This window comes from Gossypium arboreum, chromosome 6, assembly GCF_025698485.1.
Source record: "Gossypium arboreum isolate Shixiya-1 chromosome 6, ASM2569848v2, whole genome shotgun sequence".
In the NCBI taxonomy this organism is placed as follows: Eukaryota; Viridiplantae; Streptophyta; class Magnoliopsida; order Malvales; family Malvaceae; genus Gossypium; species Gossypium arboreum.
The window spans coordinates 7,098,570-7,115,398 of NC_069075.1; the positions used below are offsets into that span (position 1 = coordinate 7,098,570).

The following is a 16,829-nucleotide window of genomic DNA, read 5'->3' on the forward strand; positions in this document are numbered from 1 at the left end:
AAAACAGAATAAAATCTAATGGTAAAAATTAAAAAAGAAAGGAATAGGATTGAAGCACGCTGAAAAGAGGAGGGACTAAAAAGGTAAATATACCCTTAGTCCAAAACACGCGGATCCTCTGTAAGATCCGGGTTGGTTCGGGCGATTTCTCCCTGAACGACACCGTTTTGAGGCATGTGGGGGAACAGCAAAACGTTGTCGTTTTGCATGGCTATTAAAGCCACTTTTTTTCTTAAAAATTTTCATTTTCTTTCTCTTTTCAGAAACAAAGAGCAGTCCGTAGGTGGTGATCGGGGTCGTGCAACAGGGGGTTTTTGACCTCGATTTTGGAGCGCCCGAAGGCCATATTCCCTTAGCCCGTGAACCCAAGAGAAAAGACACCCTTTTTCTTTGGGAGTCAGCTTCAACGACGGAGCAGGAACTCCGATGACCCAACTTCAAGGTTGGGGTAAGTCTCTTTTTTTCTTTTCTTTTTTTTTGTTTAAACAAATTTGAAAACAGAAAATAAAAATAAGAAAACAGAAAACAAGAAATAAAATAAAAAAGAAGACGAGATTCAACCTTTTGTTTTTTTTTATTGCTTAAATTGTGTGTTTGTAAAAAAAAAATATTGTTTGTTCGAGGCTCTCTTATAGCTGAATACAAAGATTTAGTCTACTGTTTGTTACTGTTTTGCTTTGTTTTTGCTTCTTTGCTTTCTTTTCTGTTTCTGTTTTGTAGGCTTAGGGGGTCAACGGGCAAAAGCTTGCCATTTTGGTGCAAGCGGTGTTAGGGGAGCCGTCCCTCGAGCAGAGCGCGCGCCGAAGGCGCACATGAAGGCTGCGGCGCCTAAGGTTTCCTTGGCTGAGAGTGTTCAAGCTACGGGTTGTTCTTTGGGCTAGGATTTTTTAGTTTTGGGCCTACAAAATTTGGACCTTTTAATGTAAATGGACTGTTAATAAATCTTGGATTTTTACTCATTTGGTTTATTTTTATAAATCGAGCCAGACCAAAATTGGCCTATTACATTGATCATTAGATTGATTTAAATCTAAGGTATGTTCTTCTATTCGTCGATGGGTATTGATCCACAAAACTGATCGTTAAATCGTTGCTTGGAGCTTTTTAGTTGAACTTTCTTTTAGAAAAAAAAAACTTTAATAGCTTAATGATTTAAATAAAAACTTTCGATAATTAAATGACCATTTTGTAATTTTTTGAGGTTGAGTAGCCAAAACCTTAATAATCCTATCAAAATTATATTTATATTTATATTTACATCCATACTATATTTAAGATTTTGGTTAAACTAGGATCAATCGGGTCCTAACTCATTTATAATTTGACCAAAAACCCTTTAACCCAATTTAACCCAAAAATCTCTTTGTCGTCGATATTCAGAATTGTTTAACCCAATTTAAATCCTTGGTTTCGATCATCTTTTCGTAAAGGATAAATTCGACAAACTAATATCGATTTCGTGTTGTGTTCGAGGTATCTGAGGTGACATTGATGCCATTTCCAAAGCTCTAGATTCTTGAACCATCACGTTCGCTACTTCCCTCCTTTCCAATTGCAGTCCACCACTACTAACATCAGGAACATAGATATCACGGTGACTTGAAGAGTTGGCGAACATATCTACCGGATCCCATCGGTCATTCTCAAAGTTTGAATGCGTCACAGACGTATGATCGCTTTCCTCACTTTTTCGAGGATAGCCATGTAGAAGATGGATAGGAGACATCCCATATGTTGGAGTTGCGGGCTTGCTTGAAAATGGTGTTGTATTATTCGAATGCTTGCCGTGTTTAGTATTTTTCTTTGCTGTGCGATACGAATTTTTAAGCGATTCTGCTATTCTTTGATTGAAGATTGTTGATCTCTGTACAAGCCCAATTTTGGGCCCAAAATCCTTAAAACCTATCTAGCCCAAAACCCACAACCCACTAAACCTAATGAAGCCCAAACAACCAAAACCTACCCAAAACTAATCCCAATCACCTAACTAGCCCAAAAATTTAGGGTTGGATCCGCGTGTTTTGTAGGCATGGTCTAATTGCTAATTTCGCATGCGGTCCTTTCGGGTTTTATACATTTTGCAATCAAGTTTTCGTTTCTTTTAAATTAGCCCTGAAGTTCACCACGGTTTGCGATCTAGTCCTTTCCTCAGCGATGTCGTTTTAAGGGTTCGGGTAAATTTCCTTTTTGGCCCCCGTATGTTGTTCGCGTATTCAAATAGGTGCCCCTCTTTATATTTCCTTTCGAATTGGCCTCAAAATTCTGTTTTAGTTTCGAATTTGGTCCCTTCTTTGAGATTTAATCTGATTTTTTTTTTATTTTTTTACTTTATTTTTATATTATTATTATTTTTTTTTTTAGCATTATTTTAATGTTGTTATTATTATTATTATCATATTTATTAACATATTATTATTATTTTGCTATACTATTGTTATTATTATATATACATACCTTTTATTATTTTTATGTATATTTTAAATATTATTATCGTTATTATTATTATCACCTATATGGTTATTATTATTACTATTAATATATATTTTACTGCATATGTACGTATATACATTTTCTATATGTATAGTATTTTAATATTACTATCACATTATATTTACTTTTTACATTTTAACATTATTATTATTATCACTATTATCATTATATATTAGTGTACACTTATATATGTACATATACACATTTATATATGTAGTTTTTTATATATATATATATATTATTACTTTAATACTTATATTGCTTTTTCTTTTGTATTTCTATTATAATTACATAGTAGTATGTATTTTCATTATTTATGTATATGTATATATATGTTATATAGCATTATTATTAATAGCTTAATATTATTGTTTTTAGGTATTTGTATGTCACATATATTTTCATTAAATACATATACATTATATTCTCTATTACGCACATATCTTAATATTATATTACGTACATTTTACATACATATATATATTTTATGTATACCTTGTCTATACTTTTAATGTATTACATATATTTCTATGTATATACATATCATTAATATCGCATTTTATATATTTTAATACTACGTACACATTTTATTTTTATTACTTATAAGTTTTAACACATATATTTATAAGTTTATATATCGTTATTATTAGTCTTTTATTATTATTACTATTTTTAATAAATATTGCATATATATTTGTAATCTGGTATTATATGTTTTACATATATCTGCTCCCTACTACTTCATATTCACATTATTTTTAAATACCATGCATTATTGTCGTTTCGCACTATTGTTATTTACATTATTATTTTCGTTTTCATTTTCGTTTTCGTTTTCGTTTTCGTTATCATTGTCATCTTTATTTTTTGCCATGTTCAACATTTGTTCATACTTGCATACTATTAGCCTTGATATTACTTCACCTTTTATGGTTGCTCATGTTATTGTTTTGACACCGTCGCACTATTATTATATTCTTATACATGTCAACGCTATATTTTGTTTTTACATTTTACTATAAATCGCGTTACTTTTTGCTCAATATATATTAAAACAATTCTTTCATAAAAGCAAAATCCGTTTTTAGGTAATTCGAGATAATCGTGCCCTAACTTACTGGGTTTCGACTTTTCTCATTTAACCTAAACAACGGAATATTCTTTTTTAAATCACAACACGAGTCTAAAAAATGCTTATTTTTGGAGTTTCGAGGTGTAGTGCCCTAACTTACCGGGTATGACATTTTGATACCTCGGGATAAGATTTTTTGCAAATAAAGGCAATGTTCGGTGTTCGAAAATTCGAGGAAACGTGCCCTAACTTACTGGGTTTCGATTTTCCTCGTCCACCCTAACTAATCGAATAATCCTTTTAAAAGAAGTTAAAATACATCGATTTTAAATAAAAGGCAAGCTCTTTCTCAAAAGTTCGAGATGTCGTATCCTAACTCACTGGATATGATGTATCGTTACCTCGAGACGAGAATGTCTTTAACATTTTAATGTTTATTTTACAAAAGGAGGGATCGTATTTCAAAGTCTTTCAAGTTCTCAATTTTCGGCAATTAAGACACTAATTAATCAACTAGGTATCGATTTTGGGCGTATCGGGGGTGTTAATCCTTCCTCGTGCGTAACCGACTCCCGAACCTATTTTCTTGATTTGCGTAGACCAAAATTGTTATTTAAATAAATCAAGTTATTTATTAAAAACAACCATTTTAACGAGGTGACCCGATAACACCTAGTCAAAAAGGATCGGTGGCGACTCCCGTTCTTTTATTTTTAAAATCCAAGTCGATTCCCCTTTTTTTCGAAAAATGGTTACGACAGCTTGGCGACTCCACTGGGGACACGAACGAGAGAGTCAAGCCACAAGTTGATTAACTCTTGTCTTTTTATCGAAAATTGAAAATTTGGTTTTGAAATACGATCCTTTCATTACATTTCATCAGCTATTTTTGTACAATACCTGCTGCGTTGTTTCGAGTCTTTAAATAGTTTTGCATATTGCATTGCATGGCCGCTGTGGTCACACCCCTTTAAGTGGGAGTGAGAAACTAATCCTTCGTGAGGTTTTCACCTCCGTGCAGGATAGTGGATCACTTTCGGGATACATCCGTACCTATGTCTTCATGAGATTTTCATCTCCGTGTAGCCATAGGGAAATGTATTCCCCTGAACTAAACTCGGTCTGTATGAGCCTATAATGGGTGAAGATCGAGGAATCTGCTGGTTCAGGTACCCTTACTCTAGAACTAAACCCCATGTAGCGAGCCTTAAGAACCCACCCTAAGTAGAGCCACTCTAAAACCCTAGTGATCTCTTGAGCAAGTGCTATATTTATTATTCTTTGTTTGCTTTGTTTTACTTTGATTGTATTTGCATGGCATTTTTATTGTAAAAGGTGTTGATTCGCATTCGGTTCCTAAATAGATAGCTTATCATGGAAAAAGGGTTTTTTGATAAAGTAGAAGACAACGCGGCTGTCCGGATATGGGCTGAGACAACACAACAAGAGAAATGTGACAGTCTTACCGAGGGGTACGTGTTAAAATTGTGGAATTTTACTCGGATCAGCGTAACTCAGAATAATCTTCAAGACATGAAAGAAATTTGGGGTCAGTGGGATGATAAGGTCAAACAGCTATTCTATTGTCATTACGGTGATTTACCTTATCTGCTCGATGTCAAGGTTGATGAACACCTATTTCGAGCCCTTGCCCAATATTGGAATTCTACTTACAGTTGCTTCACCTTCGGAAAAGTAGATTTGGTACCTACTATAGAAGAATACACGACCTTGCTCCATTGCCCAAAGATTCAGGTTGACAAAATTTATGCCAAACCTACTAACGTCCCAGCATTTTCAAAAAAGCTAATGAACCTCACAGGGGTGAGCGAACAGTGGGTGACAACCCGGATCAAACAAAAAGGAAATTGTAAATGCATTCCTTTGAGGAACCTAAGGGATCTAGTCTTAGCGCACCTCGACGTGAAGAAAAGGGTAGATGTCTTCGCCTTGAGCATTAATGGACTGGTCATCTTCCCCAAGGCTTTGGGGCATGTAGACGAGGCTATTGCCGACCTTTTCAACAGGCTTGGTAAAGGAACCACACTGCATTCGCAATCTTGATTGAAACTTTCAGATCATTAAATGTTTGTAGAAGAGCGGGCGAAGGGAGATTTATTTGATGTGCACAACTCTTGTTATCCTGGTTCCACAGCCATTTTTGGAAAGTGAAAAAGGTCTCATATCGCATCTTCTCTGAAAATTACTCTCCGCTGAAAGAGTTAGTGGCTACACCGAGGCGAGATGATGTGACAGAAGAAAATTGGATAACGGTGCTCCAGAATCTGCAAGAAGAAGATGTTGAATGGAGAGCCCCGTGGATGGTTCCTAATGAAATATTATACCGATGCGGAGACTTTGATTGGGTTCCCTTGTTAGGAGTATGGGGGGCCGTCGGGTATGCTCCTCTACTTGCATTGCGACAATACAGATCCAGATAGTTTACACCACCAACATACGGGTTAGCCCATTGCGAGTTCGTGTTCATAGGGAATAATTACAAAAAGAAAGTTCGTGAGATATCAAATGCTTGGAACCAGACTCGTAGAATGAAGAAGTTTGCTGCCAATCCCATGACTACTTCTGAGTACGACCGATGGTGGAATTAGATGATTAACGACAACATCCCTACATCAGATCAAGGGAATCCTCAGTCGATAGAAGAGCGCTTGAAAGTAATCCCATCTGAGCTAGAAATCATCACGCAAGATTTCGAGAGAAAGAGTCTGGAGCTAGAAAAAAGGATCGAGCAATTGGAAGAAGAAAAGATGCAGTTAGGGTTAGATGTCGATATCCAGAAACTAGAAGCTGAAAAACTCAGAAAAGGGAAAAACAAGGCTGAAGAGGACTTAGACAGTTTGAAAACGGACTATAAGAAGTTGCGCAGATCAATGAGAACCGCTGGGTTAGGAAAAACATCCAAACAATGGCGACATGAAGTTAAAGAAGAACAAAGCAAAGCCAACTAGTGGGAGGAAAAATTTTGCGATGCTCAAGCTCGAGAAGGTGCTCTGAAAAGAAGTTTGGTAGAAAGCCAGAATGAGAAAGAAGGGTTAAAGATCCGCGTATCAGAGTTAGAAAGGTCATTGTATCAGTATCGCTCGCGTAACTCTGCAATCGAGTTGAAAGCTAGTCAGAACAGAATCGAAGAATTAAAAGAGAATATAGAAGAACTCAAAACAGCGCTGCAAAATCGTGAACTTCAGATAGAACTCCTCGAGGTAAATAACGAGCGATGGAAGGAGCAACTTCATCAATCTCAAGACCAAGTCAGGAGCAGGGACTACGTCATGAGCGAAGCTTTGACTCAAGTGCGAGAAGTGGCTGATCACTTGCAAACATTAGCAGTACAAGTCGATGTGCTGAGTTTAAAATAGGAGTCAGAATCGGACCGAGGACAAAAACTAGCTTGGCTTCTTAGGCAGGTCAAGGTCTTAAGCATTAGGGCCAAGTCTTATATGTAATCTATTTTATGTAAAGAAACTTGTTTTCTAGAAAAGTTACTCTAATGAAATAGAATTGGAATCAATGTTTTTTTTTGCATTCATCGCATTCACTGCATTCATGCATCAGCATTGCATCACATGCACTAAAACTCACAAGAAGCCCTAAAAATCATGGCAGTTACCTTGGAACATCGTTACGGTACAAGGGAAAAAACAAGGGCAATGGACCAAAGGTTAGAGAGATTGGAACAAATGCAAAAAGAGATGCAGGATCAATTACAAGCACGTATGCAAGAACAGCTTGCCAAAATTCAGCAAGATATGAGGGACCACATGTTGGAGTCCCAGAAAAGCATGATGGACCAATTAACTCGTCTATTGGCTGGCGGATTAGAAAAAGGGAAAAGCCCTTTGGTCAATGCGGAAGAAGATAATGAAGATCCTACCTACCTCGGGTTTTGCCCAATGGACATTCAGACACAACCTGACATGTACCCAAGAAGGCCATCGGTCACGATTAGGCCCCAACCATTTCAAGCCGGTGCTTCGGCACCGATGAATTATCAGGCCGGCTCAGGCTCTAATCTGGGGGACAATCCAACCAACCTTGTGGTCCTCAATCTCGATGAAGTAATAGAAGCAGAAAAGACAAGGGTAGAACTCCCGAGAGAGCTTGAAGAAAGGTGTAGATGGTTGGAAGAAAAATTTAAAGAAATGGAAAATACTGACTATCGTGGTGGAATCGACGCTAAGGAATTAAGTTTGGTTCCGGACCTGGTACTCCCTCCCAAGTTTAAAACTCCGGAATTTGAGAAATACAATAGGACTAGCTGTCCCGAAGCTCACATCACTATGTTCTACAGACGAATGACAGGCCATGTCAACAATGACCAGCTATTAATTCACTGCTTCCAAGAAAGTCTAGAAGGGGCCGCTTCTAGATGGTACAACCAGCTGAGTCGCGCCCAGATCAGTTCATGGAAAGATTTAGCACAAGCCTCCATAAAGCAGTACGGTCATGTGGCAGACATAGCCCCTGATAGAATCACTTTACAGAATATGGAGAAGAAGCATAATGAGAGCTTTAGGTAGTACGCCCAGCGATGGAGAGAAGTGGCCACACAGGTCCAACCCCCTCTGTTGGAAAAGGAAACCACTATGCTCTTCATCAATACCCTGAAGGCACCTTTTATTAACCACATGCTGGGTAGCGCAACCAAGAGTTTTTCGGACATAGTAATGTCTGGAAAAATGATAGAAAACGGCATAAGATGTGGGAAAATAGAAGCTGGGGAAAATGCTAAGAGGACAGCGCCGAGAAAGAAAGAGCACGAGGTAAATAATGTGAACTCATATTCAAAATCGATCACCGTAAGCCAACCAAGGTCGACAACTACCGGACAGCAAAGCCCACTCCGACAAGAGCCCAACACAAAACAAAATAGGGAGAAACTTCAATTTACGCCCATTCCAATGACGTACAAGGAGTTATACCAGAGTTTATTTGATGCACATGTCGTATCTCCCTTTTATCTAAAGCCAATGCAACCTCCATACCCCAAATGGTATGACGCAAATGCCCAATGCAAATACCATGCAGGAGCCACAGGACACTCGATAGAAAACTGTACCACTTTCAAGAAATTGGTTGAGAGACTCATCAATATGGGGGTTGTGAAATTTGATGATACATCCAGTGCAGAGAATCTATTACCTAACCATGGGGATAAGGGATAAATATGATAATCCAGAGTTCGGGGAAAGAAATTAAGATGAATGTTGCAGAAGTGAATACCCCGTTGAAAGAAGTATGGAAGAAAATGGTGGAAAGAGGTTTGATGGCACAGAATTCGGGGGTCAGGCCTCGAGAAGTGAAGAATTATTGTGAGTTCCACGATCAAGAGGACCATGAGATTCAGAAATGCAGCCAATTCAGGGCTTTAGTACAAGGATTGATGGATAATAAGGAGCTGGAATTCTTCGAATATGTCAGAAACCAGGAAGAAGCAGATGTGTGTGCCTCCGAAGAGAGGTCGACGAAGGATGTTTACAAAGTCAACCACCCAGTGGTTATCATATCACATCCGAGAATGAATGAAGCTGGGGCACGAGTTGCGCCAAAGGTAGTGATCCAAAAGCCCGTTGCTTTTCCTTATAAAGATAGCAAAAGGGTACCGTGGAACTATAACTGCAATGTGACATTCCCGGGAGAGGAGACCTCGATTAATGCGTCAGAAGAAGTTCGAGACGAAGGTTTTTATACGCGCAGCGGAAGGCGTTATACCCCAAATACAAAAGTCAAGCAGGTTAAAGAAAAATCATTAGCAATTGAGCAAAAGAACGAGAAGCCGTTGAGGCATGAACCAACTGTTAATGAATCAGTGACTGAAAAAGAAGCCAAGGAATTCTTAAAATTCCTAAAGCACAGCGAATATAGTGTCGTAGAACAGTTACACAAACAACCCGGTAGCATATATCAGATCGGCCTTACTTTTAAGTTCAAACTCATCGCAGCAGTATTGATGAAGGTCTGAATGAAACTTATGTTGCTAACGATATCTCGTAAACAAACTAGACCGCTTAGTCAACAATATAAGCGCCGACAACTTCATATTCTTCAATGACGATGAGGTACCGCCAGGGGGCCGAGGATCATCTAAAGCTTTGCACATCACGACTTGCTGTAAAGGGTACACGTTTACGGGGTATTGATTGACAATGGTCTCAGATCTTGAATGTCCTACCCCTATCTACGCTGAGTAGGTTGCCAGTGGATAGTTCTCATATGAAGACATGCCAAAGTGTAGTGAGAGCATTTGATGGCACGGAAAGGAGGGTAATGGGGAGAATTGAAGTACCCCTCTTAATCGGGCCGAGCACATACGAGGTAGATTTCTTGGTCATGGACATTAAGCCTTCGTACAATTGCCTATTGGGGAGGCCATGGATACACTCAGCGGGGGCAGTCCCTTCGTCGCTGCATCAAAAGTTGAAATTAGTGACCGAAGGTCGGTTAGTAACAATCAATGCTGAAGAGGAAATCATCGCGGCAATAACCAGTGATGCCCCATATCTGGAGATAAATGATGAAGCGATCGAGTGCTCTTTTCGATCTTTGGAGTTTGTGAACGTGACGTTCATCATCAAAAGAAATAAGATTCCAATACCCAGGTTATTTGAGACTACAAGAATGGGACTACGATTAACTGTTGGAAAGGGGGCTCTACCCGGAAGAGGACTCGGGAGATACCTTCAGGGAAGGATTAATGTACCAATGATGAAGGACAAACAAGACCGTTTTGGGTTAGGGTTTAAGCCGGACATGAAACAAAGAAAGAAGGAACTTGAAAAGAAGCAAGAAAGAAGGAGAGCGCGGTTGAGCGGGGGAGAAATCGAATGGGAACCAATGATCTTCCCCCATATATCGAAGACTTTTGTGTTTGGAGGGGTCATTCACTCCGAGTGGAAAACATCGAGAAAGGAAATCTTGGAAGGAATGATGGAGAGTTTGGATATCAACGCCACATATGAAGAAGGGACGGAGGTAGAGAATTTGTCAGGCATTAACCCCTATGAGCCGGGAAGTGTTCTGAATAATTGGACTGCGGAAGAGATTCCTGTAGTCTTTAGAACTAACTCAGAGTAATGTCTAAAACACACTTATTGCTCTAGGCCTAGGAGTAACAAGTGTCATTTTGTGAAATAGGCTTATGTTCGAAATTGTTATTTCAATGAAATGCATCCTTTTGACTTATTCCGTGCAAATATTCTTTTATTCTTTCATTCATGATCATACCAAACATATCATTGTTCTTAGATTCTCTTGTTCTTTGCATCTTCCTTCACACCTACAACAGGTCTCCAGATATCAATGATGCGAGTGACGTTGCTACTAATTCAGAATCTCCTTTTGAGCGAGATATGTGTCTAGAGGGATCCCAAGACTTTGAGGATGACGGAGACTGTAACTTATCCCCTGATTTGTTAAGAATGGTAGAACATGAGGAGAAACAGATTCTACCCCACAAAGAGACCGTAGAAGTCGTAAACTTAGGAGATGAACTAGAAATGAGAGAAGTAAAGATCGGAGCTTGCATCACCACAGAGACAAAGCGGGACCTTATTGAGTTACTCTAAGAGTTCAAAGATGTCTTTGCATGGTCATATCAGGATATGACTGGGCTAAGTACTGACATCGTGGTACACAGGCTCCCCATCAAAGATGAATGCAAGCCAGTTCAGCAAAAGCTTCAAAGGATGCGGCCCGATGTTCTGTTGAAGATAAAAGAGGAGGTCAAGAAGCAATTTGATGCTGGTTTCTTACAAGTAGTTAAGTACTGAATGGGTAGCCAACATCGCCCCCGTCCTAAAAAAGATGGAAAGGTACGGATATGTGTAGACTACAGAGACTTAAACAAGGCCAGCCCGAAAGATAATTTCCCGTTGCCTCATATCGACACCTTAGTGGACAACACGACAGGTTACTCACTTTTCTCCTTCATGGATGGTTTCTCGGGGTACAATTAGATCAAGATGCATTCTGAAGACATGAATAAAACCACATTTGTGACCATGTGGGGAACCTTTTTGCTATAAAGTAATGCCATTCGGATTGAAAAATGCGGGAGCAACATATCAGAGAGCCATGGTAACCCAATTTCATGATATGATGCATAAAGAAATTGAAGTCTATGTCGACGACATGATCGCCAAATCTCGGACAGAAGAAGAGCATGTGCAAGTCTTGAGGAAATTATTTTTGAGGTTGAGAAAATTCCAGTTGAAACTCAATCCCGTAAAATGTACCTTCGGAGCCAGGTCAGGAAAACTACTAGGATTCGTGGTCAGTGGAAAAGGGATTGAGATTGACCTAGACAAAGTCAAAGCCATACAAGAGTTACCTCCACCACGCACTCAGAAGGAAGTTCGAGGATTCCTAGGAAGACTAAATTACATCGCTCGGTTTATTTCATAACTAACAGAAAAATGTGACCCCATATTCCGTCTCCTTAAGAAACACAACCCTGGTGGTTAGGACGAGGAATGCCAGAAGGCTTTCGACAAAGTTAAGCAATATTTGTCTAATGCCCTAGTGTTGACACCACCTAATCCAGATAAGCCACTGATACTGTATTTGATGGTATTTGAAAATTCTATGGGATGCATGCTTGGCCAGCATGATGAATCGAGAAGGAAAGAAAAAGCGATATATTACCTCAGTAAGAAGTTTACTGAGTATACTCATTCATTGAAAAGTTGTGCTGTGCTTTGATCTGGACAACCCGAAGACTGAGACAATACATGTTGTACCATACAACTTGGCTGATCTCTAAAATGGATCCTCTGAAATACTTGATGGAGTCGACTGCCTTGAACTGGAGAATGACCCGATGGCAAATTTTACTTTCTAAATTCGATATAGTCTATGTGAACCAGAAGGCCGTAAAAGGGAGTGCGATAGCAGATTTCTTAGCCAGCAGAGCCCTAGAGGACTACGAGCCTCTGAACTTTGATTTCCCAAATGAAGATCTAATGTGCATAGCAACCACTGAAGAAGACCCTCAAGAAGGTCACCTTTGGAAGCTAAACTTTGACGGAGCATCAAATGCTGTGGGTAACGGAATCGGGGCAGTTTTGGTGTCCCCGAACGGAGATCATTATCCATTCACTAGTAAATTGAATTTTGACTGCACGAACAATATGGCAGAATATGAAGCATGCATCATGGGAATACGTGCGGCCATGGAACGTAAAATCAAGGTGTTAGAGGTATATGGAGATTCTGCCCTAGTGATTTATCAACTCAAAGGTGAATGGGAGACAAGAGACCCCAAATTGATCAATTAGCGGAGGTTGATCCTTGAGTTAATTAAAGAGTTTGATGATATTATCTTCTACTACCTCCCACGAGAAGAAAATCAGATGGCTGACGCCCTAGCAACTTTAGCTTCTATGATTAAGGTGAACCAACCAGAGGATGTGAAACCAATCCAAATGAGCATTTACGAGGCTCCGGCTCATTGTTACAACCTCGAAGAAGAAGAGGAAAATGATGATCACCCTTGGTACCACGATATCCTACGATATGTGAAGAATCCTGAGTACCCCGATCAAGCTACTGAGAACGACAAGAGAACGTTGAGAAGACTGGCCAGTGACTATGTCTTAAACGGGGAGATCCTGTACAAAAGAAGGAAGGATCAGGTACTATTAAGATGTGTAGACGCCATTGAGGCTAATAAAATCTTAGAAGAAGTCCATGAGGGCGTCTGTGGGACACATGCTAATGGTTTTACAATGGCTAGGCAAATTATGAGGTTCAGTTATTATTGGTCCACCATGGAAGGAGACTGTATTAACTACGCCAAAAGATGTCATAAGTGCCAAACCTATGGAGACAAGATTAATGTACCTCCCTCACCTCTGCATGTCATGACTTTGCCATGGCCTTTCTCGACGTGGGGCATGGATGTGATTGGGCCAATTTCACCAAAAGCTTCAAATGGGCATCGTTTCATCTTTGTGGTCATCGATTATTTCACCAAATGGGTGGAGGCCGCTTCATATGCCAATGTCACTAAATTAGCAGTTAGCAAGTTCCTGAAAAAGGAAATCATCTTTCGATATGGAATGCCGGAAAGGATCATATCTGACAACGCATTGAATTTGAACAATAACACGATAGTGGATGTCTGCAGTCAGTTCAAAATCAAACACCACAACTTATCATCGTATCGCCCGAAGATGAACGGTGCAGTCGAAGTAGCCAATAAGAACATCAAGAAGATTATAGGAAAGATGACAGAAACTTATAAAGATTGGCATGAGAAGCTACCATTCGCCCTCTATGCTTATCGAACGTCTATCAGAACTTCTACTGGGGCAACGCCTTTCTCATTAGTCTATGAAATGGAGGCAGTTTTACCTATCAAGGTCGAGATTCCTTCCCTCAGAGTTTTGTCAGAAGTAAAGTTGGATGAAGCAGAATGGATCCAGTCCTGATACGATCAGTTGAATTTGATTGAAGAAAAGAGGCTACGGGCTATTCGCCATGGTCAGATGTACCAAAAGCGAATGATGCGAGATTACAACAAAAAGGTTCGTCCCAGAGAGTTCCACGAGGGAGACCTAGTACTGAAAAAGATCCTTCCTATACAAAAGGACTTCAGAGGAAAATGGATGCCAAATTGGGAAGGGCCTTATGTGGTGAAGAAAGCCTTTTCTGGCGGAGCATTAATATTGGCTGAAATGGATGGCAAGACCTTATTCAATCCCGTGAATTTAGATTCGGTTAAAAAATACTTCGCCTAAAAAAAAAAGAGAGAAAAAAGAGGAGAGGCCAGGGTGAAAACTCGCAAAGAGCACCTTGAGACCAAAAGGATTTTGAATTGAAAACCCGTAAAGGGTGATTCAAATTTTGATCAAAGGTGGGGCACGCGATGGTCTTATGGTACCTAAATTAACAAGGAGGAGAGATGTTACATCTTGGGACATCTGCAAGAGTACTCTAGATCCCCTAAACACATATTGGGCAAAAAATAAGTCTTCAAGAAGTCAGTACAGAGAAACTCACGCTGCGATATCTAGGGCACCTATTTCCTTTATTCATTTTGTATTCTAGCAATGTTTGTTGACTGTGATTAATCTATTCCCTTCAAATGTTGTTTATGATAAATTTCAGTTTTGTCATTGTTATGATCTTTTTCAAGCATTTTGCATTGAAATGATGATTAATGGACTAAAGCCATTTTCGCAAAAAGAGTTCTGCATATTACTCTGAAAGTTTCTAAATAGTACAGGAACCTGAAACAGGACTATTTTTTAGAACTAACCAAACTCAAAGATTGGAAGCATCTGAGAAGGAAAAGTTTAAATTGGGACTACCTCTTCGGGTTTTCTGTTCAAAATTTGAGCTGAACAAGAAGACAGGGTACCATTTCAGTGAAGGAACCTTGATGAAAAAAGAGCAATGGCAACCTAAATAGGGATTCACACTCACAACATGCTGCATTCATACATTCATAGATCATTCATAATGCATCTAATTAGGAGCATTTGATTCACTTTAATCATAGCATCCTAATTCTTTGGCATAAGCATAAATACATAGAATTGATTCTACAGGTCATGTCCCTAGAATCAGTGAATTCACCAAGCCTTAAACCCCTAAGCAGTAGGGTAACAGGCTAAATTTACAGATCTTAAACCCCTAAGCAATAGGGTAACAGGTTGAATTCAAAGGGCTTTAACCCCTAGATCGAATCGAAGAGGGTTTCAAGCTGAATTGGAATAGATCTTATCACCCTAAGCAGTAGGGAAACAGATCAATAATGATAGACCTTAACCCCCTAAGCAGTAGGGTAATAGGCTGAAAATTACAGATCTTGTCTCCCTGAAGTTGTAATGGAACAGATCAAATACATCAAATGAGTCTCATCTCCACCAAGTCGCAAGAGGGAAGCGATGAATTTATAGATCTTAACCCCTTAAGCAGTAGGGAAATAGATCGAAGATAATGGGCTTAACCCCCTAAGCAGTAGGGTAACAAACCAAACTTACAGACCTTGAATCCCTAAATAGTAAGGCAACAGGTTGAATATACGGATCTAAACCCCTAAAGTAGGGAAACAGATCAAATGTAATGGGTCTGAAACACCTATACCGTAGGGTAACAGGCTAGAAATTACAAATCTCTTCTTCTTGAAATGGCACTGGAGAGGTTAGAAGCCACAACAGATCTCCTCGAAGTTTCAACGGAGTAGATTGAAGTCACATGTCTCACCTCCTTGAAACTGCAGTGGAGCAGACTGAAGCTAGCGAATCTTATCTCCTTGAAGTTGCGGAGGAATTGATTGAGACTACAAATCACAAGTCTTGTTTCTCAGAAGTTGCAATGGAGTGGAGTAAAGTGACGAGCCGTAGTAGACTGGAATGAAGCTACCTGAAGAATAAGAGCACCAAAGAAGTCAAGACTCTATGAATGACCGGGCAAAATTGGTCTTTCTTAAGTCTTTGCTTTGTTCTCGTTACACGACAACAAGCAAAGAGGGCAACAGACAAGCCCAATTTTGGGCCCAAAATCCTTAAAACCTACCTAGCCCAAAACCCACAACCCACTAAACCTAATGAAGCCCAAACAACCAAAACCTACCCAAAACTAATCCCAATCAATTAACTAGCCCAAAATTTAGGGTTTCAAAATTTGAAACCCTAAATCACCTATCCCACCGCCCCTAGTCACATCTCCGCAAGTGGCCTCTGCTCCACCGCCTCTTCACCGCAAGCATTAAACGAGAGTGGATGAAAGCAAATGGCATGTAAATGGCTATTTAAAGCCAAATCTAAAACCTTTGTACATTCTAACAAAAGAGAAATGAAAAAGGAAGCATTTTGATTTTGAAACAAAATCGATGATTCAAAAAACACAAAGCAGCCAATCGAAGAAAAAAACTAAATCGGGAAACAAATACCAAGAATCGGATACCTAAAGAACTAAGGTGATTATATCCCGTGCGTTTTTGATTCGTTTCTTTTTTTCTTTTCCATTTTCCGAATTTTTTACTTGCATATATATATACCTATATTATAAACACTTAAAACAAAGAAAAAATAATAAAAAAAGGGAGATTTTCACCTCCGACCGCCGTGTACAGTGGTCGCCAGCACCGGAGACGCGGCGGAGGAAGGTGGTAGACCTCCGGAGCGCTGACCGAGCTCGAACCTGCAGAGAAAACAAAGAAAAACGCTTAGTTTTTTTTGAAACAAACAACAAAAATGATTTCAAAGACAAAATTTTGGCTTATATAGATGATACAAAACGG

The 16,829-nt window shown here is 39.3% G+C and overlaps 1 pseudogene; it reads right to left on the reverse strand.

Annotated features, from left to right (window-relative positions):
* Positions 1-1,414: 1,414 nt before the first annotated feature.
* The window catches only part of LOC108485186 (MLO-like protein 12), a 64,196-nt pseudogene continuing 48,781 nt past the window's right edge, over positions 1,415-16,829 (reverse strand).